Source organism: Bos taurus, chromosome 3 (assembly GCF_002263795.3).
Source record: "Bos taurus isolate L1 Dominette 01449 registration number 42190680 breed Hereford chromosome 3, ARS-UCD2.0, whole genome shotgun sequence".
Lineage (NCBI taxonomy): Eukaryota > Metazoa > Chordata > Mammalia > Artiodactyla > Bovidae > Bos > Bos taurus.
The window spans coordinates 67,262,839-67,284,625 of record NC_037330.1 but is presented as its reverse complement, the minus strand read 5'-3'; the positions used below and the strand labels follow the sequence as shown (position 1 = coordinate 67,284,625).

General features: G+C 39.0%; 1 protein-coding gene across 3 annotated transcripts in view; it reads left to right on the top strand.

The window, feature by feature from the left end:
- AK5 (adenylate kinase 5) overlaps positions 1 to 21,787 on the top strand; it is a 259,132-nt gene that overhangs the window by 73,045 nt on the left and 164,300 nt on the right.

Below are 21,787 nucleotides of genomic sequence, written 5' to 3'. Positions count from 1 at the left end.
GAAAGCAGGGAGTTAAGCTCTTCTTTTGACTATGGGTAGAACTTAGCCTTAATTATTTAGAAAGAGTTCTCAGATCTTCAATTCCTTCTATCCTGGGCTCTTTCCATTTTAAAATGATTCATGCTTCAGAGAATTTTTTCTTACCTCAGACATAATTATAATTTTACTCCCAATAATGTGATTTGCCAGTCAAATAGTAAATTTCCAGTCTTCCTCCAAAAACAAAAAAGGGCAGGAGTGGAGAAAATTGTCTACTTTTGTAAACTCAGATCATTTATAATGATTGGTTTAAATTAAAACTAGTATTTTATAATGAAAGCCTCCCTTGACTTAAAAAAAAGGAATTGCAAAATGAGAAAATTTCTTAAGATTCTGTTAGTTTATGCTATAGAAAAAAATTTTTAATTTTTTTGCCAGAAGCTTATAAGGAGTATTTTTACATAATTATGTTACTATGGAAAATTCCCAAGTTTGCCTATGTCTGAAAGGTGGAATTAAGATTAATCTTTATTTTTCTTCTCTTTCTCAACAAATTTTCCTACTATAACATGTATTCAACAAAAAAATAAAAATTACTAAGAACTCATATGCTCAAAGATCAAAAAATAACATTGTCAACCAGTTCAAATAAATAAGAAGTGGGAGAATTCAGCTCAGATAAACAACACTCAGCAATATGATATCTACAGGAAACCAGTGAAATATTTTCCATAAGGAAAAAGTACATACAAGCTTACTTGAACTCTACAGAACGTCTCCCCGGATGATTCACTAACTTTTCTTCAAATTATTTATTTGGTTTCATGGTATGTCAAACAACTGTCAAATTCAGCAGCAGTGTTTTTTCTCTCTCTTTCTGTGAACTGTACTGGGAATTCATGCAATCAAAGTTGTCCAAAGTTAAATAACTTCGTCAGAGCCAGGAATTGAATTAACAGACCAAGAGATGGATCTTGGATTAGCTGGGGCTCAGGGATAAATTGGGAATGGGACCAAGTAGAGAGTTTAGCAAGATGTAGAAGGTGCAGGAATGGCATAGGGAAAAAAGTTACAGCAAACAGCAGGAGAAAGAAATAGGGATTTTTTTAGGGCTCAGCCCAAGGAAGTTACTAGCAGTTGGTCCATTCATTAATTCAATAAGTATGTGTTGTTAGTGGTGGTTAGATTGCATAAGGAACGTTAGAGTCTTTTTTGTTAATGAATTTATTCTCATTATTTATTTTTTGGCTGCACTGGGTCTTTTTTGCTGTACGCAGGCTTTCTCTGGTTGTGGTGCATGGGCTTCTCACTGAGGTGGCTTCTCTTGTGGCAGAGCACAGGTTCTAGGCACTCGGGCTTCAGTACTTGTGGCATGTGGGCTCCAGAGAGCAGGCTCAACAGTTGTGGTGTGTGGGTTTAGTTGCTACACGACATGCAGAATCTTCCCGGATCAAGGATCAAACCTGTGTCCCCTGCATGGCAAGGAGGATTCTTAACCACTGGACAATCAGGAAAGCCCTAGAGTCTTAATTAAAAGCAACATCTTAAAGCAAGTGGAGGAAGATGAGGCAAGGAGAGGAGAAAATATAGTCAAAGATGTGAGAGAAAAGGAGAACCGGGTACTATACCATACCTAAATTAAAAGTGCTCCGGGGAGAGAAATGTCAACTGTAGCTTCTGTGGAAAGTCAAGCAAGATATGGACTAGATAAGGCCCATTCCTGATATAAATTGGAAAGTAGTCAGAGAATTTTATAGTTCACTGCTTGTTTGGAGTAGACACCAGATTGGAGTAGGCAGAGGAGTTAAGTGGGAGGTGAGAAGAGAGCTGGGTGGGCAGGTGTTGGAACTCAAGACATTTGACTGTGAGAGAAAGGAGAAAAATAAAGTAGTGGTTTAGATGGGAAAGTGGAGCTGAGGAAACAGTTGTTCTCTTTTAGTTTTGCATCTCATTGCTTTTGTCTTAGGGTAGACTTCAGTGAGTTTCAAAGCTGGCATAAGGGACACAGTTGAAGAGACGACACAACTTCATGAATGTAAGCAATATTATCTAAAAGTCTAGACTAGGTCAAAAAGAGCAATTCAACCGATTTCAACAAATATGTAAGTCCTTATAGGCTGAGAGTCAAAAATGAACAAGATAAATGTCTTGCCTTTTAGAAGCTACAGTTTGTTAGCAATTCACCGGAAGACAATTTATTCAGGGGAAGAGACAGAAGGCCACATAATTAATATGTCAAAATAAAATCCAGAAGAAAATTACTAGAACAGGACAGACGATACAAGCCCAGGAGCCATTCAGAAGTCTGCTGAATGTTCCCCACACAGGCTGTCTCAGTTCGTGCCCCAGCTTTCACCCCTCTTGCCTAAGTTGCCCTCTCTCATCTGCCCTTCCCTTCAGATCCTGTTTATTTCACCTCTTTTCCCTGTCTATTCCAGCCTCTGTCCATCTCCTCTGTTTCTGAATTGCTTTACCACTTAATGTTGTATCACATAGTTTGGCTCTTAACCATCTCCTAAGAGGAGGTGCCATATTAGGGGAAAGAACCCCAGCTTCACAGTATCAAAGAGACCTGGGTCAAATTCCACCTCCATCATTTCCTACCTGCAGGACCAGAGCAAGTCCTGTTTCTAGTTTCTCTGTCTTTAGAATGGGGAGGTAAACCTATTTCTAACGGTCACTATCAAGAGTACAGGGGCTTCCCTGGTGGCTCAGTGGTAAAGAATCCACCTGCAATGTAGAAGACACAGGTTCGATTCCTGGGTTGGGAAGATCCCCTGGAGGAGGGCATGGCAAAGGGCTTTCCTGGTGGCTCAGTCGGCAGAGAATCCACCTGCAGTGCTGAAGACCTGGGTTTGATCCCTGGGTTGGGAAGATCCCCTGAAAGAGGGCATGGCAACCCATTCCAGTTTCCTTGCCTGGAGAATCCCCATGGACAGAGAAGCCTGGTGGGCTGTAGTTCATGGGATGGCAAAGAGTCAGACACAACTGAGCAACTAAACACACATCAAGAGTAGATGAAATAATAGCTGTTAGGCAGAACTGAAACAGTCTGCACTCTTGACCAGACTGTGTGCCTTAGAATCCCAATTCTGCCAGGGCATCTTGGGCAGGTTGCTTAACCTATCTGGGGTTCAAATAATTCCTGTATAAAAGGAGTTTCTAAGGCTTTCCTGGTGGCTCAGTGGTAAAGAACCTTACTTCTAATGCCAGAGACATGGGTTCAATCCCTGATCCAGGAAGATTCCACATGCTGTGGAGCAATTAAGCCCATGCACCACAACTATTGAGCCTGCACTCTAGAGCCCAGGAACCACTGCTGAAGCTGTTGTTCTCTAGAGCCTGTGCTCCGTAGCAAGAGAAGCCACCACAGTGAGAAGTTCATGAACTGCAACTGGAGGGTAGCCCCCATTCACCACAACTAGAGAAAAGCCCAAGCAGCAACGAAGACCCAGAGGGCCAAAAATAAATAAATGAACAAAGTTTTTTGGTTTTTTTTTTTTTTAAAAAGAGTTTCTAACTGATGCCTACCTAATAGAATTGTTGAAAAAATGAGGCAGTATCAACAAAGCCCTTAAAACATCTCTGGGCATATAAGTACTATGTAAATATGTGCTGATGTTGTTTTCTTCTCTGCCATGTATTACTGCACAAAAAAAATAGTTTACCTAAAATGTTTGCTAGTCATTTTAGCAATGAGGTAAACATTTGCTACCCCTTAGCAATATTAACAATAGCTCTAGTTTTCAGATAATTTTACTTCAGTGTTTTAATATTTTTAAACTTTTGTGCTGTTTTGATTTTTCTTTTTACTATGTGTTTTTAATAATAGGCTCTATTATATATGCTTCCCCAACTGTAGTTCAGTACTTTAATACTTTAAAGCTGCTAAAAGTTCTAGATCCAATTCCAACATGTATATGTGTGCTTGGGGGCAAGCAAGGGTCCCCACAGCAACAAGCAATGCTCCAATACTAGCTGGGTGTCCTACAAGTCAACTCAGTTCTGGTATTGTTTGTTGGGAAATTAGATCAGATTCCATCACTTAAGGGCTCTATCCCACAAGACTGTCCTCTCCTCCACTTCAGACACCAGGCTGTCACCTGTGCTTCTGACCCACTAACTATAGATTGGAGATGCCAGTGACCCCCAACCTGAGTTCAGTTTAGTTTCCTAGAGCGACTCATAAACCTCAGAGAAACATTTTATTTACTAGATTACTGGTTTATTAAAAAAGGATAGAAGTCAGGAACAACAAAACAGAAGAAATGCACATGGAGAAAAGGTCTGAGGCATGGCTAGGAGCGCACTGCTTGCCCCAAATCTCCATGTATTCCCCAACCCGGAAGTTCCCAAACCCTCTCTCTTCTTTTGGGTTTTTACAGAGACTTCATTACAGAGGCATGATGGATTAAATTGGCTGTTAGTGGCTGAACTCAGTACCCAGTTCCACTCCCTTCCCTTCCCTGATAGAAATGGGGGTGGGGCTGGAAGCTCCAAGCCTCTAATTCCTTGGCAGTTTCTTTAGGGCAGCCTACTTTTGGGTGGGGTGCAAAAGTCATCTCATTAACATAACAAAAGACATCTTAATTGTTGTCACCACTTAGGAAATTCTAAGGGCTTTAGGAACTCTGTTCTGAAAACTGGGACCAAGATCACATAACTATTTCTTATTATAAATCTCAATATCACAGACACCAAGCAAATAAAATGTTGCAACTTGTGAATTACCTGAAATGGCACCCTGGTGCCAGTGGGATCTCTCTTCTTAGCTCGTATTTCTTTATCCTGTATCTAAAAAGCAAAAGATTATAAATAATTAATTAAAATAATAAAGCTATAAATTATGCAAATTACAATTTTTTAAAAGGTACTCTAACAGAAATCTTACTCTAAGCAAGCTATTAGCCAATGCACAGAAAAAATGATCAACAAACACATCGTAAAAGTTTTTACTTCACTAGTCATCAGAAAAATAAAAAATAAGACTATTTTTAATTTGTTTTGTTGAAGTATAGTTGACTTAGAGTGTTGTATTACTTTCTAGTGTACAACAAAATGATTCAGTCATATATAAATATAGATATATATACATATATTCTTCTTTATATAATTTACTGCAAGATATTGAGTATAGTTCCCTGTGTTGTACAGTAGAACCTTGTTATTTGTCTATTTTATATATAGCAATGTGTATCTGATAGCACCAAACTCTTAATTTACCCCTCCAACTCCACCTTTCCCCTTTGGTAACCATAAATTTATTTTCTGTAAGACTCTATTTTTGTATGTGTCAAATTAAAAAAGATTATTTAAAGTATAATATTCAGTGTTGGCTGGTAATTTAAATTGTTGCCACTTTGAAAAATAATTTGGCAAATATATCAAGAGCCTTGGCAATGACATGCCTTTTGACTTAATAATTTCACTCCTAGAAATCTGTTCTGATGAAATAACTATAGATAAAGATAAGTGTTTATGAACAAGAATATTTATCAAAGATATATTCACTTGCTTAGTGATTTCATCCACCCTCATGTCTATAAATTCTGACTTCCAAATTATATCTCCAAGTTCAACTTCTTCCTTGAACTCTGGACTCTCATATCCAACCATCTACTTGATGTCTTTTCCATTTGGGTGTCTAATACGCATCTCAGACTTTACTGTACCGACTGACCTGTCTCCTGATCTCCCACCATAAATATCCACCAACCCTACTCTATTTCAGTCTTCTTTTCATTTGGATAGCACCTCTGTCCAATAGTAACTTAAGCTAAAAAATCTAATAATCTTTGACTCCTCTCCATCTCACACCCTACATCCAGTCTGTCCCAAATCCTATTGGCTCTTCATTCAAAATATATCAAAACTTACTGTTTCTCAAGACCTCCATCACTACCACCCTAGTCCCGGCTACACACACTCTCTCCTGGATTATTGTTCAGTTCAGTTCAGTTCAGTCGCTCAGTCGTGTCAGACTTTTTGTGACCCCATGAATCGCAGCACACCAGGCCTCCCTGTCCATCACCAACTCCTGGAGTTCACTCAAACTCATGTCCATCGAGTCAGTGATGCCATCCAGCCATCTTGGATTATCGTAATAACCTCCTAACTGATCTCCTTGCTTCAACTGTGTCCCCTGAAAACTAGTCACATAACAGCCCAAGGAAATATTTTTGAAAGCTAATTAGATTATGTCACTCCCCTGTTTGAATGTTTTAACAGCATAGGGCCTTTAACAGTGGCCCTGTGTCTACTGTGGTGTCCTGTTACTGCTCTGACCTCGTATCTCCTTTCCTCTTTGCTTGTTCACTTCACTGACTGTGCTCCCTCCTGTTCTCAGCATGATGCAGACACAGTTCCCCACAGGGCCTTGCTTTTGCCATCCTCTATTCCTAGGACGCTCTTGTTTGATAGCCATTTGGCTTATTTCTTACTCCCTTCAAGTCTCTGTTTAGATGTTGCCTTTTCTTTAAGATTTACTTGACCCATTATTAAAAATTGAAACATACTTTCACCTATGTTTTCTATCCCCTTTACCTCCTTTATTTTATTTCTCCAGGGCATTTATTACCTTCTAATATACTATTTATTTTACTCATTGTCTGCCCCTCCCTATTAGATAGTTAAGTGCTGTGAAGACAGGAATTTTTTATATATTTTATTCATTCCTATATCATAATGCCTAGAATAATGGTCATGTATGGATGTGAGAGTTGGACTATAAAGAAAGCTGAGTGCCAAAGAATTGATGCTTTTGAACTGTGGTGTTGGAGAAGACTCTTGAGAGTCCCTTGGACTGCAAGGAGATCCAATCAGTCCATCCTAAAGGAGGTCAGTCCTGAATACTCATTGGAAAGACTGATGCTGAAGCTGAAAATCCAATACTTTGGCCACCTGATGCGAAGAACTGACTCATTTGAAAAGACCCTGATGCTAGGAAAGATTGAAGGTGGGAGGAGAAGCGGACAACAGAAGGTGAGATGGTTGGATGGCATCACCGACTCAATGGTTTTAAGCTTGAGTAAACTCCGGGAGTTGATGATGGACAGGGAGGCCTGGTGTACTGCAGTCCATGGGGTCGCAGAGTCGGACACAACTGAGTGACTGAACTGAACTGAGAAAAATGGTACATGGGAGGTGTTCCATAAACATTTGTTGAATGAATTAATAAATTTACAAGAACCAAAAAAGGAAATAAAGTCTAACAATAAGAGAACTATTCAGTAGTGGTACATTCAAACAATGAAATGTTTATAAACATTGAGTGATGTTGTCAAAGACTTTTAGTGCCATACAAATGTGCCAATTTTATCTTGTAACATTATACTCTTTTAATCTTGGAGGAAATATAGCAAAATCTTAACTTTGCTTGCCACTAGGTGATGATTTTACAAGATGTTTCTTTCATCCTTTTTGTAGTACATTTTTATTGCATCAATTCAGTTCAGTTACTTAGTTGTGTCCAACTCTTTGCGACCCCATGGACTGTAGCATGCCAGGCTTCCCTGTTCATCACCAACTCCTGGAGCTTGCTCAACTGGAGTGGGTAGCATATCCCTTCTCCAGGGAATCTTCCTGACCCAAAAATCAAATCAGGGTCTCCAGCATCACAGGCAGATTCTTTACCAGCTGAGCTACCAGGGAAGCCCCCATTATCATCATAGCTACCATTTATCAAGGATGTCAGAGACTTTCTGTACCAGTGCTAAGTCTTTTTAAAATACCTTTGGAAGGAGACATAATAACCAAGTTTGGGAGTCAGATAGGTTCAGATCCTACATAGCCTCCTTAAGCCTCCATGTGTTCATCTGTGAACAAGGCTCAGTACCTCCAGAGAACTTCTGTACAGTTTAAAGATATGTAAAATATTTGGTCCAGTACCCAGCATGTTGTAAGCCCCCCACAACTTGAAGATACTTTTGCTATTTTTGTTTTGTTTAATAGTTGTCATCACAATCTCTCATCTGTTTAACAATCTTTAACTGTAATGTGGATAAGACTACAATATTGTAGATTAAGGAATTTGCCCAAGTCCATATAGCAAGTGAGTGGCAGAGCCAGATATCCTTCTGCGTTGGCCTAGATGCAAGCCAATGCTCTTTCTATCGCTCCCTTCTACCTCTGTCCCAGGAATAATCATTGCAAAGTTTTATTTCCACTGTGAGTACCAAAAAGGATGGTATCAAATTATCTGTGGTCAGCTGCTTTCTTTTTGACCCCCTACTTTAGATAAATTGTGAACATAAACCATATAGTTTAGAGTTAAATTATCAGGAATATGTGGTTTTAACTTGCAGACAATTTTCAGTTTAAAATCTCTCTCTTCAGTAAGGTCAAGCCGTAATGACAAGGGATTGTCACTGGGCTAAAATGCTGGTAAATCATTCAGTGATTTAAAATTAACCTTTGGCTTATATATTTTCTAAGTGGAGAATTTAGTGCTTTTTTAAATTTCTTGAATAATTACAATGAGTGCATATTAGCCTGCACCCATTATTGTTAAATGTCATAGATCTGTCTGTGAGTAGAAGCATCAACTTCAGAAAGACTGAGGTTTCTCTTTTGGCCTTTGGTTCCAAATTTTATTATTTTCAAGAGAACTTGCAAGGTATATTATAGAGGGTTTTTGTTCCTTTGGATTGAGTAATGTGATAATAATTTAATAGTTAAATATACATCTCTAAGGATATATATAATCTTAATTTAATAATCCAGCTCCATTTAACTATCAAAGTGGTTATGTATTACTCTTTAATCAACCTACACTATTTGCAGTTTGTACCAGACTACCAAATTCTTGGTTCATTGAAATGGTGCTCATTTTCATCCTTATTTAAAGGAAGTTTTGTTATCTTTCCTACAGATGAGAAAACTGAGCCTCAGAGGGGTTAAATAATTTTTCTTAAATAAATCAGCACATGATACAGATACAGATTTTAAACCAAGGTCTATCTAATTCCAAAGCTATTCTCTCTCCAGTACACATCCTCAAATTTACTCAAAAGAATATTCGGTTAGCAAGAGCTTTTAAAACACAAATAGCGGTCTAAATTTCTAAGGAAGCATTATGTTAGCAAATTGCTTTTTCAATGAAAGCAGACACCACTATTATTTTCTCTAATTTTCTTCTTCAAAAAGGTAATACATAGATGTCTTAGCCTCTCCCAAATTATTCAAGTTAATATAGTCTTCTGTTGTCATCTTAGCCTGTTATCACATATAAAATCTATCTCCTGTGTCAAATATTGTATTAATTTTGGCCTTCTCCATGTATATATTTGATAACAAAGTGGGACCATACCACCTTTTGTATTGAGTATAATATACAGTATATGAAAATGGTAAATGTATTAGAATTACTTGCATTACAAGGAAATAGTGTTTATTAGAAAGCAGAGACATTACTTTGCTGCCAAAGATCTGTCTAGTCAAAGCCATGGTTTTTCCAGTAGTCATGGATGAATGTGAGAGTTGGACTATAAAGAAAGCTGAGTGCTGAAGAATTGATGCTTTTGAACTGTGGTGTTGGAGAAGACTCTTGAGAGTCCCTTAGACTGCAAGGAGATCCAACCAATCAGTCTTAAAGGAAATCAATCCTGAATATTCAATAGAAGGCCTGATGCTGAAGCTGAAACTCCAATACTTTGGCCACCTGATACGAAGAACTGACTCACTGGAAAAGACCCTGAAGCTGAGAAAGATTGCAGGTGGGAGAAGGGGACGACAGAGGATGAGATGGTTGGATGGCATCACCAACTCAATGGACATGAGTTTGAGTAAACTCTGGGAGTTGGTGATGAACAGGGAGGCCTGGAGTGCTGCAGTCCATGGGGTCACAAAGAGTCAGACACGACTGAGCGACTGAATTGAACACAAGTATTATTACTTTTAAAAGGTAGTAAACAATTAGTAGTTTCAAGAGACATTTTGACAGAAGCATTCAAGATAAATGCATTATAAATTATTCAGGGAATATGGACAAGTTTTGGAGTTGAGAGTACAGCCATGCTCTTCCAAAAAACAAGTTTAAAGCCAGTGAGTGCCATTTCCAATATGGCACTAACTATTGCTGTGACATAGCAAACACATCAGCTTTGAAAAAACCTCATCATTTCCCAATATTACTTCCCTTCCCAAAACAACATCCAGTGCTACTCGGGGAAACTTCTCAGAAGCATGTTTCTGCCTTTGTAGACTGAGGCTGAAGCAACAGGAGTCTGGGGCCAGAAACGAAGCAGGTAACTTCTGCGGGGCTCTAGCCCTGCCCTGCTGCTTCTCACCGGCTCATACTTGTCCCAGGCAACATGTGCACAGCTTTTGTTTTCATATTTCACCTCCAGGACTGAGGAGAATTCCAGCAGTGGGCTTGGCTGGCTGACACATTTTTTCCAAAAGTCACTAAAAAGTGGTGAAGCCCCAAATCTCAAAACCAAAAAGAAGCAACTTCTCCCTTTCAGCCTCTAACAAACCATTTCCCCACATTGTATCTCTCAGGAGCGTGCAGGCAGCCTCATACCCTACAGGCTTTCTCAAAAGTAAACCTTTACACCGAGTAAAAGAAATTGCAAACAGACTGGGGGTAATTTGGGTTACAATTTACTTTTCAACTCCATGTGTGATAACTGAATAATCCACTCTGGCTTAGCGAATGGGGTTTAAAGATTTCAAAGATGGAGCAAGGTTGTCAGATGGGACATATCGACCTAAATAGATGGGTAAAATGAGGCAAGCACAAAAATTGTTTAAAAAAGATGAGTTCATTCGGGAATAGCAGAGGAATGCAGGTGAGTCTGTTGAAGGTTTGGGGTACGCAGTATTTATGAGTAGGAAATGTTAAGAGGGGAAGGTTCAGTTAGAGACTTAAAATCAAAACCAAACCGAGACCAGCTTTGAAATTTTCCCGAGCAGACAAAACCAGTCCAGTCACACAAACAAAGTTCAATGCCACTTATTTTGTGAGACTAACCCAACCTGGGTCATTTCTTGTTCATGCATCTGGAAACCATAAGTAAAAGTTCCCAAGGGTCAGTATGAGGCAACCTCTGACCAACTCCTTACATTAAAGAAAATTCCAATATTATCAGTTCGCTATAAATCAGGCATTTATGGGAAATAGGTCTTTCAGTCCTTAAGTTTTGTCTTCCAAAGAGCACATGCAGGAGATTTTCCATTTTATAACCCATTTGGACTGAAATTCTTTCACAGATCATGGAATATGATAGAAACATCCTCCTCTTGGTTATCTTCCCATTTAGTGCTTTGGGAAAGCCACAGTGAGTGGAAGGAAAGGAGTATTTCAGCTCCCCTTGTGCAAGAAGTGAGTTGTCAACCTCCAGCCCTGGCCTGTCCAGCAAGCTTACCTCACAGTGCAGGGCCAACCAATAGCCTGGGATCCAGGCTCAGGACCTTCTCTCCCAACTGGGCTCTGATTCCCAGTGCCTTCTCAATCATTCTAGTACCTGTGGGGTCCCTCTGGCTGTCTGTTACTATCCTGAAGTTAACAATGACTCCATGCGTTGTTCTACAACTCCTTTCTAAGGTATTGCTTTATCCCGCTTCCACTTTTTTATTCTTTTTTCTTATAATCATTTGTGTATGGCTGGATATCCTTTTCATTACCTGCTAACTCCATCCCATGCTGAACAAGAGAGGGTGTGAGTCCATGGAGACTATGACTATCCACACTCTGTTTCCATTTGCTTGTACTCACACAGTTAATCCACTGAACTGAATAATAAGGCTTTTCTCTTGCAGTCAGAGGGAGAAGGAAATGGCAACCCACTCCAGTATTCTTGCCTGGAGAATCCTGTGGACAGAGGAGCCTGGTGGGCTGCTGTCCATGGGGTCGCACAGAGTCAGACACGACTGAAGAAACTTAGCAGCGGGAATAGCAGCTTGCAGTCAGATCTCTGCTTCAGCTCTGATTCACGACAGTGTACTTTTATTCCTAACTATAGCTCTCACATGACCAGGAGCCCTTCTTGGCATTACTTACAGCCTCCCAAGAACATATTTGTGTGGATTACTTAAAAGAACAATCTAGAAGCTGGCTAGCTTGTCTATCTAGATAGGCAAGAGGGAGCAGGGGCTAAACCTTAAAATTTTCCTTGAAGACTAGACATCTCCAGATGCAAAGAATATTTTATAGCATGGAGTTGCTATTTGGAAAGGAGGCTTCATAGGAGGCAGCGGAAGCAACAAATTTGGAGGTCTATTCAGTGACACTTTCAAGTCTGCTAGTAAGACCTTTTCTGGCTGGAGTCCCTTGGTCTGGTTTGTTCTATTCTCACTGTTGCCTACCCTCAGGCATTTGAGGATCTACTTGAATGTTGGTTGCAAAGAATATGGGCTCTCAAGTCAGAGAGTTCTGTACTCTGATGGAGCTGTCATTTACCACCCACAGGGCATTGGAGCAGCTTCCCTTCCATTGTGGTCAGTTTTCTTCTCCATAAAATAGAAGTAATAACGCCTACTTCACAGTATTATTAGGGGGACTTAACATTTGGGAGCCTTTTAATGTTAGGAGCCTAACCTTTAATAAACTTTTGATATATTAAAGTCTCCATTATTTCACAACTCCATACTTAGTGTGCAACTAGAGAATAATAGAGGGAAAAGAAAGACAATTTTTAGTTATTAGATTCTGACGTCTATTAACACTCTTTGGAAAGATCCATCCTGGGAGAAGGAAGAGGGATTGAAGTGACAGAATTCCTTGATTTAACTAGTTCTGCCCAGGCTCCTTGACCTTGTGAGAAATAACCTGGGAGGGGAGACCTGCCCTCTTCCCTAGGAGCATGCACTCATCTGAACCTTTGGAACTTTCTATCTGCTTGTGATTTTTGTTTGTTGTTCTTATTACTAATCCTTACTAATGCAGCCTTTTCAGTTCAGTTATTCAGTCGTGTCTGACTCTTTGCGACCCTATGGACTGCAGCACACCAGGCCTCCCTGTCCATCACCAACTCCTGGAGTTTACTCAAACTCATGTCCATTGAGTCGGTGATGCCATCCAACTATCTCATCCTCTGGTGTCCCCTTCTCCTCCAGCCTTCAATCTTTCCCAGCATCAGGGTCTTTTCAAATGAGTCAGCTCTTCGCATCAGGTGGCCAAAGTATTGGACTTTCAGCTTCAGCATCAGTCCTCCCAATGAATATTCAGGACTGATTTCCTTTAGGATGGGCTGGTTAGATCTCCTTGCAGTCCAAGGGACTCTCAAGAGTCTTCCCAACACCACAGTTCAAAAGCATCAATTTTTCGGTGCTCAGCTTTCTTTTTAGTCCAACTCTCACATCCATACATGACTACTGGAAAAACCATAGCCTTGACTAGCTTATCTCTGATAAATCACAAACTGTAACCCATTCCCTTCATTCATTTTTAGTCACTGTCACTTACCAGACCTTGAATAATACTTCTGGGTTTTTGGTTTCTTGGTTTTTTTTTTAATGTTTTCTGTGAAATTTTACAATGAATTTTAGAAAAGTGTTTTTAAAAATTCTAAGAACAAAAATTACACTATGCAGAGAGAAATGCCTGCCGTTTCCTCTTTCACAGTAATAGGCATGAAAATGTGGAGACTTAACCCAATCATGATCACACTTCTTTTATGAGTACAAACACCAAAAGTTAGACATCCAAAGACCTATACACCTTTTCCCCCATCTTTTCATAGGAAAAAAAAAATTAAATTTCAGCACTCCAAGGAATTAGAAAAAGGAGAATTCTTAACAAAACCAGGCTTGTGATTAAATTTCTACATTTAATTTTCTGAAACAGATTCTGACTCAATCATTTTTAATACATTTAACTTACAAGGTCAAAATGCCAATGTTTTAGAATTAGTTTCTGAACCTTGTTCTCTTTTCTTTTGATCAAGAAAAAGTATTAATATCTACCACTTATTTACAAAACAAAAATAGACCCACAGACTTAGAGAATGAACTTATGGTTACCAGAGGGGGAGGGATAGTTAGAGAGTTTGGGATTGACATGGACACACTGCTATACTGAGAATGGATAACCATCAAGGACCTACTGTACAGCACGGGGAACTCTGTTCAATGCTGTTTAACAACCTAAATGGGAAAAGAATTTGAAAGAGAATAGATACATCTATATGTATCACTGAATCACTTTGTTGTACACTTGAAACTAAAACAACCTTGTTAATCAACTATACTCCAATATAAAATAAAAAGTTAAAAAAAAACTACCAAATCCCTACGGATATATAAGGACTTTGATTTATTCATGCAAAAGTAGCATTGAGTTGGGAAGTCTTCTTACCACCTGAATGCCTTAAAAAATCTTAAGCCACAAGTCCCAAACATTTTGACACTCTTGTAAGTAAAATGTAAATAACTAAACATAGTGTGTGTTCACATAAGATGGAAGCATCTTGTATATAATTAAATGCTTTTGTTCTTAGAATTTTATCTTGAACACTTACCAGTTAAAAATGCTACATAAACACCAATTTGGGCTGCTTTATATTCTATTTTAGGGATCCATCTAATTTGCTTAGCTTTTTTTTGTTCTTTGATGTTTAACTTTCCAAGTTTTTTACGTTTGTTTATCTATCTCCACAGTATTAATTATTTTTTCAGGATTGTTTACAAGAAGTGAAATTTTGGGGGGGATGTCTTTTGTTTTGTTTTGTGTTTTGTGTTAATTCTTCCTGCCTTTTGCAAAATCACATTCTAGAATAAGCTAGTAATAATTTATATTTCCACCGTTGTGTACAGAGAGTTCCCACCTCAGTGCTCTTGCCAGTATTGGACACTATCATTTTTTAAAAAAAATATAGTTGAGGCATAAGTTTAAAGAGCTTCCCAGGTGGCACAGTGGAAAAGAATCTGCTTGCCAGTACAGGAGACACAGGAGACATCATTTCAGCCCCTGGGTCAGGAAGGTCCCCTGGAGTAGGAAATGGCAGTAGGAATATCTACTGCAGTATTCTTGCCTGGAAAATTCCATGGACAGAAGAGCCTGATGGGCTACAGTTCATGTGGTCCCAAAGAGTCAGACACAACTGAGCATGCATGCAAATGCATACATAGGCTTAAGAATGAAAAAAAAAATCTTAGATCTCATTTGGTATAACCTTCCATTCAATAGAGAATTTGTCTTCTCAGTTCTTTAACTGTAAATTCCTTGAGGAGAAAGACTCTCTTATCCTTTATTATAATCCCAACACCTACCATATATCACTACCATATAGTGATACAGTAATATTTGTTGAGTTAAAGATTGAATAAAATAAATATATGATTGAATAGACATTCTTAACGAATAGTTACCTAATTGCCAGATCATTATTCAAAATTTGTGTACTCCTTGAAGAAAATTATAAATACTTTTGATAATGCAAGTATATTCTTTATTTTAGAAGTAACTTCTAAATTTTACACTGTCATCAGTATATCAGAAAAGTCTGTCTTAAGATGTTATTCTATCATCAAAAATTGCCCAATAATCTGTGTGTATGTCTCTCAGTCCATGAAAATATATGTATTGGTTAAGTGTGTCATTTCTGAGATTTCCATTTAGAACAATATCATTTTTCAACTGAACTAATTCTCGCTTGAGTCTGTAAATAGTTATGTGAAATTAGATTGGTATCTCAGTTTATTTCCCAAAGTATGTGCTAAAAACATAGAATTTCGTTTTAGCCTCTTGTTTGCCAACCATTCTTAGTACTATCTCATAATAATTCAGAATGCGTATGCTCATATCTTTTAAAATCCAAACCACTCTAGAAAACTGTGGGAAACTTGTCCTTGAACAGTTTTCAGTTTTGTTTTCTTAGCCAAGCAAAATGCCCTTAGGTATTTTTATTCTTTCTCTTTTAGCTCACTTGTAAAGCTACCAACTAATTCTCCAAGTAGTTACCATGAAATCTTCCATATAAGAATTTCCTTTAGGGTTAAAGTTCTCTGTTCCCTTTCAATTCAGTGTTTTGATCCCAATTGAGGTAATGCTTTTTCTAAGCACCAAAAAAAGGAAACCTAAAGGTATCAGGTTTAACAATATTCTTTCAGATAGTCTTTATTTTCTATAAAAAGTTTGTTTTATATATAATAGACCTAAAAGTTATCACTGAAAAAGCAGTTAATACATTATTTTCATGTTCACTAAGTTTATCTGGGACTTCCCAGGTGGTGCTAGTGGTAAAAAAGCTAAATCCACCCGCCAGTGTAGGAGACATAGAGACTCAGGGTTCGATCCCAGGTTGGCAAGATCCCCTGGAGGAGGGCATGGCAACCCACTCTAGTATTCATGCCTGGAGAACCCCCATGAACAGTGGAGCCTGGCAGGCTACAGTCCATAGTATCCCACAGTGTCAGACATGACTGACGTGACTTAATACTGCACAGCAAGTTTATCCAATTCCTCCATTTAAAAGATATTAGTAAGTGCATTCTTATTAATTCATAAAAAGAATCACTTTTCCTTTGACATGGGTCTTATGTAACATCAATAACAGGGTCATTAATTTACTCTGTGCTTATTATGTACCAAGTAGTGAGCTAAATGACCCATATTTATTATCTCATTTAGTCCTCTCAATAACAGGTACTTTAAGGTATCATTCAGAGAAGGCAATGGCACCGGACTCCAGAACTCTTGCCTGGAAAATCCCATGGATGGAAGAGCCTGGTAGGCTGCAGTCCATGGGGTCGCTAAGAGTCGGACACGACTGAGTGACTTCACTTTCACTTTCACTTAAGGTATCATTAATCTCAGTTTAGAGATGAAGCAGCTGAAGCTAGAGAGAGAGACTTTAAAGTGCATGGTCAAGTCCACACAGCTCTAGAGATTCAAGCTCACAGTGAAAGGTTGTTGCTGAACCACAAAAGACGCCAAGATTCTTGGCCTCCAGAGGAGAAGAATTCAATCCAGGGCCAGAGACAAGGCTTGATCACTGAGCTTTTGTGTAATAAAGTTTTTATTAAAGTATAAAAGAGATAGAGAAAGCTTCTGACGTAGACATCAGAGGTGGGCAGAAAGAGTGCCCCCTTGCTAGTCTTTAGCAGGATGTTATATAGCTACTAGCAGTCTGCTAATTAAAGAAAGGAAATGTCTCAAAACTCAGAGAATGGCACCAGGCCTCTCACCCACAACATGCATTTTGAGATAACCTTGGCACCAGATGAGTCATCCCCGGCCATAAAACAATTGACATGAATCTTGAAGAAAGGCAGATTTCCATACAAATATATAGTTTCATTAACATAGATTAGGAGAACAATGTATGAGTTTAACATCCTGATTTGTCAAGTTAGTTCTGAGCCTTTAGGCAGAACCAACTTGAAGACAGAGTTGAGGATAAATGCATAGTACAGTAACATAGTTTAAGACAAACATTTCCATAAGAAAAATGCATTGGTTAGCTCAAGGTTTGAGGAAAGTTAAGTTCAGGTGGAAGCAGGTGTCATTATGGCAACACAGAATTTTAAGAGAAACCTCTTTTCAAATTTGTATAAACTAGGGGAAAAAATATAACACTAGTTTGTTTCCTCCTGCCATTTAAGAAAGAGAGAAAAAAAAAAAAATGCCTGACACTTGCAGCCTATTTCCTCCATTTGGAGACCCTTGGCCTTCCTGCCTATTACCCTCTCAACAGTGCTTTGGTGTAATGCAAGGCAGTTCAGACTATTGGCCTGAAGCAGGAATGCTGGAATATTTTGTCTGGCATGCAAAAAAAAACTTGATTAGTAGCCCACCAAGATGCTGCACTGAGACAGGTGAATAATTTGAGTTCTACCAGAAAGAATGTCTTGGTCACTTAGTGACACTCATAAATGCAGAAAAAGGAGAAGACAGCTTTCTTGCTGGAGATCTGTCTAGAAAGAAATAATACTGGACCAAGTGGAAATGAGAACCAACAGTTTTAGGGCTGGACTTCTCTAGAGCGTTGACGCTCTGTTGTTGTTCAGTCTCTAAGTCGTGTCTGACTCTTTGTGACCCCATGGACTGCAGCACACCAGGCTCCTCTGACCTTCACTATCTCCCAGCATTTGCTCAAACTCATATCCACTGATGCTCTGCACCCTATCTAAATTATCCTCGTGTTTTGTTCAGTATGAAAAAAGGTGTTGTTGCTGTTGTTGTTTCACTATCTTTATAAGTCACAAGTATCTTGACGCACTGAATTTTCAGGTGTTCTTCTGGGTTGGTGCTGTACTTCATAGGTCCCTGTCTGGGGAATATTGTGCCATAAGTAATCTATAGGTCTGGAAAGCTAGATCCTATTGAATCTTAATACTGCATTAGCCACTTTTTCCCTTTGCCCACATAATAGAATGCACCATTCAGAGAGTCTGCAGTAATCAAACACATTCAAAGTGCTGGTTCCATACAAGAGATCATGTTGTATAAGAAAGGATCATGCTTTGGAATCTGGAAGCCTGGGATTGATTCTCATCCCTGACACTTGCTGTATGTGCACACATGCTAAGTCACTTCAGTCATGTCTGACTCTTTGCAACGCTATGGACTGTAGCCTGCCAGGTTCCTCTGTCAGTGGGATTCTCCAGGCAAGAATACTGGAGAGGGTTGCCATGCCCTTCTCCAGAGGATCTTTCCAACCCAGGGATCATACCCTCATCTCCTGCATTGTCAGGCGGGTTCTTTATCACTAGCGCAACCTGGGAAGCCTGACACTTGCTATATGTGTGACTTAATGACTTAGTTTCTGAACCTTTGTTTTCTCATCTTTGGAAATGAACAAATCATGTTAATGTCTATTTCACTAGGTTGCTGTTATGCTCAAGTGAAAGAATACGGATGCAATGTATTGTACATGACCAGTAGCTAGATACTTTAGTTATTAGAGATATGTATAACATCTAGTGTTTAAGTTTTTAATGTTTCTCAGTTTTTTATGAAAACAAATATCAGTAGAAGTCATTCTTCAGTGCTTTAGCACATTTACTACAGCCTCTGACTTCTGGCACTGCCTGAAAACAAAGAAGGCACCACTGGTTTATGTCACTTGAGACTCCAGACAAAACAATAATTAGGGAGCATGACAATAATTTGATTTAGAGTCCACAGCCACATGGTTCAGGCTCCATGCTTCTCTCCTCACACTCAGTACAAATCAAGAGGGAGGGCAAGTAGTTTGAGGCAGGCTCTGAGGATACTCATTTCCAAGTGACTGGGGCAAAGGAGCCTGCCCTGTCTACAGCCAATGTAAACCAAGCTAAAAAGTAAAAACTTCAGTGCTCTCAGAAAAAAACTCATCTTACTTTTTTAAAATTATTACTGGCCTGATCAGTGGTGTGTATAGATATTCCTATGAGTCTTCTCTTTGATTTTTTTTTTCCTCTTTGATTTTCCCCAAAAAAAGTCATTGGCTTTTTGGTATTTTGTTTACTTAGAAAGGTTGCACCATGTCAGCCAATGTACAAAGGGATTTGGATAAAGTGAGAAATAAACAGAAGTCCCATATTCATTAAGTGATACCATTAACTAGCATTACTTGTAGTAAAGCTGAAATAAGCAATCATATCACTGTACCTGAGTTCACTGTGACAATCACTTGCCCCAGAAGTATGAAAAACGTCCTCTCCTCATGTTTCATAGGCTTTTTCTCCTCTCAGCCTTTGTGTTGCCATTCTTGGTTTCTCTCCTAATGTTCCCCCTGCTTCTCATACTCTGTGGAAGCTCCAAAACCATATATAAGACTCTTTGATACTGGGGTCCTCTCTACTTGGATGTTCCATGGACAATTTAACACAGTCTGTCCAAGACTGAATTTACAATTTCTGCCCTTCCCCAACCCTGCTTCTACCCTACATCCTTACCTCAAAAACTATGAATACCATCTCCTAAGGAACTTCATCACCCTAAGGTGAAAGTGAAAGTCACTCAGTTGTGCCTGACTCTTTGTGACCCTATGGACTGTAGCCTGCCAGGCTCCTCTGTCCATGGAATTCTCCAGGCAAGAATACTGGAATGGGTAGCCATTCCCTTCTCCAGGGGATCTTCCCAACCCAGGTCTTTGGCATTGCAGGCAGATTCTTTACCATCTAAACCACCAGGGAGGCCCTCATCACCCTAGGCCACCCTCTAGTCAGTGGCCAAGGTATCTCTAATTCCTAAGTATCTCTTTGGGTTGGCCCCTCCTTTTTATTCCTGCTGCTACAGCAATCCTTTAACCCGTCACCCCTTTTCCTTCTTACTGGCATTTCTGTAATAACCCACTGACTTCTGTTTTCCCTACCCAGTCTGGAGGGCCAGACAATAAGCACATGTTTTGCAGGTGATATGTATAATCAGATCATGTCATTCAACTGCTTAAAATCCATTGTTTTCCTATCACCTCTTGAACAAAGTGAGGACTCCTTAGCATGAACTTAAGGCTACTCTACTTTGTTCCTTTCTGACTCTGCTGAAATACTGCTGCTGCTGCTAAGTCGCTTCAGTCATGTCCAACTCTGTGCGACCCCATGGACAGCAGCCCACCAGGCTCCCCCATCCCTGGGATTCTCCAGGCAAGAACACTGGAGTGGGTTGCCATTTCCTTCTCCAATGCATGAAAGTGAAAAGTGAAAGTGAAGTCGCTCAGTCGTGTCCAACTCTTAGAGACCCCATGGACTGCAGCCCACCAGGCTCCTCCAAACATGGGATTTTCCAGACAAGAGTACTGAAGTATGGTGCCATCGCCTTCTCCTAGTGCTCTCTTAAGTAGGGAATACAGTTTTATACTTTTGTGCTTTGTAAAAGAAGCTACCATGCACACCTTTTACCCCTGGATAATTCCTACTCATTCTTCAAGATTTAACCTTTAAGATTAAGCTTTAACCTTCAACCTTCAAAATTTAATCTTCAAGATTTCATAATCTCTATGAAAAATTTTCCTCCTCTGTGTTTATCTAGCAACTTGTAAATACCTCCCCCTTGATAATACTTATGTTTTATTGTGCCTTTTTTCTAAAAATTATGAAACAACTTTATTCAACATAGCCAAGGAAAGAATCGGAAATCTGTAAGGTAGTTCAATAGGAATTACCCAAAGTGAAACACAGAGGAGAAAAACAGGGAAAAACAAACAAAAAACCCACAGAACTGAGCATAGCAAATAATCTAACATACATGTTATTTGAATCCCAGAAGGGGAGGTGAAAGAGAATAGGGCAAAACAATTTAAGCTTAATTTAAATTGAAGAAAAAAACTTCCAAAAATTAATGACAGGCACCAAACCACAGTTCCAATAGCTCAGAGAACACCAAGCAGGGTAAATACAAAAACAAACACAACATCTGAGCATATAATAATCAAACTGCCACAAACAAGAGACGAAGAGAAAATCTTGAAGGAAGTCAGGGAAACAAACACATGTATACAGAGGAGCAAACATAATCACAGCACACTTCTTGTCAGAAAACTTGCAAGCAAGAAGACAATGAAGTTACATCTTTAGTGTGCTGAAATGAAAATAAAAAGGTCATATATCAACATGAATCTGCCACAGGTATACACGTGTTCCCCATGTTGATATATGGCAAAACCAATACAATATTGTAAAGTTAAAAAATAAAATAAAAAAAAAGAAAAAAGGAAATTAAAAAGGTCAACAAAGAATTCTGTACTCAGTGAAAATATCTTTCATTACCAGCAAACCTACAATTCAAGAAATGTTAAAGGAAATCTTTTTTTTTTTTAATTACTTGAAAACTGTCCAAAGTAAAATCAGGGAATTCTCTGGTGGTCCAGTTAGAACTCAACACTCTCACTAATGAAGGCCCAGGTTCAATCCCTGGTTAGGGAACTAAGATCCCATAGACCAA